The sequence below is a fragment of the Micropterus salmoides genome, unplaced genomic scaffold (genome assembly GCF_014851395.1).
Source record: "Micropterus salmoides isolate LMB-PRFRI ecotype aquatic unplaced genomic scaffold, ASM1485139v1 Ms_hic_scaffold_2551, whole genome shotgun sequence".
Classification (NCBI taxonomy): domain Eukaryota; kingdom Metazoa; phylum Chordata; class Actinopteri; order Centrarchiformes; family Centrarchidae; genus Micropterus; species Micropterus salmoides.
Window position 1 is genome coordinate 1,403 of NW_024041764.1, and position 1,751 is coordinate 3,153.

Here is a 1,751-nt window from a genome sequence, read left to right on the forward strand (position 1 = left end):
ATTAAATCAGCACTGCTAAAATGTAAATGTAGTGATGAGTGATCTCCTTATCCACAGTGGAATCTTGCATAAGCTTTGAAGACAACCATAATGTATACACACACGCCTACCGAATCTATAGATGTATACAGTATTAGGATTAGTAGTGTGTGTGTGTGTGTGTATTACAGGTGCCTTTCTGTGTGTGACCCACTGGCTTGTGTTTATGTATGTGTGGTCAGAGCAGTGAGGAACAGTTCTTAGCAGCAGGGTTTGGCCAATTCCAGGATGTCCAAGTTCGGATCGAGGACCTGCCCAGACCCTCTAGCACCATGATGGCAAACACGATGGAGGCGAAATTACTTTCCAGCTTCACCTTCAACAACAATCAGTGACATCAACATCAGCAAGCAATCACATCATGGCACCATTTAAGATCATACTGTTGGTCGTCAAACCTTCAAAGTTTAATACAAAACTAGGCGTAAACAAGCACTTTTTATGAGACTAATAGCTCAGCAACCACCTTTCTGCAACAGAGTTATCACGTCATGATTGTTTCTGTGGATTTTGCTGGATTTTAATAAGCTTTATCCTTTTAAAAGGAAGTGAAATATTGTTATATCACACAGAGCTGACCAGGATCAGTGAGGGGAACTCGATGCAAAAAACATTATTTGGTCCATTACAATGACTGTTCAGTATAATCGGTTTATCATTACATTACTTACAAGTACACTGTGTCCTATATACAAAAGATTCAAATATGTTTAGGTCACCTGTAGTTTTTGTTTTCTTGTGATTCACCTTGAATTATTCCTGTTTTTGTCATTTTGAAAAAGCATTAACCAGGCCTCCACAAAGCAGCAGCCTCGCAAGCTAGACCTCCCTAGGAGCAACATGGAGCAAAGAAGAGCGCAGTGATTAATCTTAAATTGCCTCAAACTAAAACTTAAAAGTGCTGCTATATACTTGAGAAAACCTATTGGGACCACAGCAACAGCAGTGATTCAGAGTTGTCACCTGTCTTAATACCACTTAAAGATTAAGTGTGGGTTCTGAACCAGATGCATGTTTGTTCACCATCATGAATGTAACCACCTGATATTCTACCTTGTGTTTGATGAGTAAACCAAAGACTTTGGACAGCAATTCACCAACTTGGATCTGTAAAATCAACAAAAAACTATCAACAAAACACACCAATAATACTCTGTGACTCTTCACTGTCACTTTCACCAGCCAGAAGTCATTGTGAATAGTCAAAAACCTCCTGCTGAGTTACATATACACAATGAGAACATGAAAGCTAAGACAAAATATAAATCAAATGTTATTAAACAAATAGAGCACACAATACAAACAGAAGGAAAGGATATCAGACCATGGTGAGTATCACATAACAATCACAGAATGATGCAAATTCAATTTATTACACATCATCACGCAGCCCTGCATCAGAAACCAAATCATACACAATAAGAAAAAACACATATCTGGTTGTACCTTTCCCAAAGGAGAGGGTGTTGGTGGGGCATGGTCCACCAGCTGGGCCATTTCCTTCTTAAACTGCGGCACGTCTTGGCACTCATTGGCCCGAGCGTGATTCAGGATCAACTCTGCCACTCGCTCACCCTGAAGAAAGGAAATCAAACCACAGTGACAGTTAGTCCAAAACAATTTTTTTGTTCATTGTTGAAGCATCCCAACCATTTACTGTAAAAAAATAAATAAATAAAAAAAAAATAAAATACTATTGATATGAGAATTTT

The 1,751-nt window shown here is 38.7% G+C and overlaps 1 long non-coding RNA gene across 1 annotated transcript; it reads right to left on the bottom strand.

The window, feature by feature from the left end:
• Positions 1 to 287: 287 nt before the first annotated feature.
• On the bottom strand, positions 288 to 1,496 carry LOC119919121. Its single transcript, XR_005447618.1, has 3 exons — positions 1,486 to 1,496; positions 1,093 to 1,146; positions 288 to 355 (listed from the first exon to the last, which is right to left on the bottom strand). It is a non-coding gene; the product is annotated as an uncharacterized LOC119919121 (long non-coding RNA).
• Between the last annotated feature and the right edge of the window lie 255 nt (positions 1,497 to 1,751).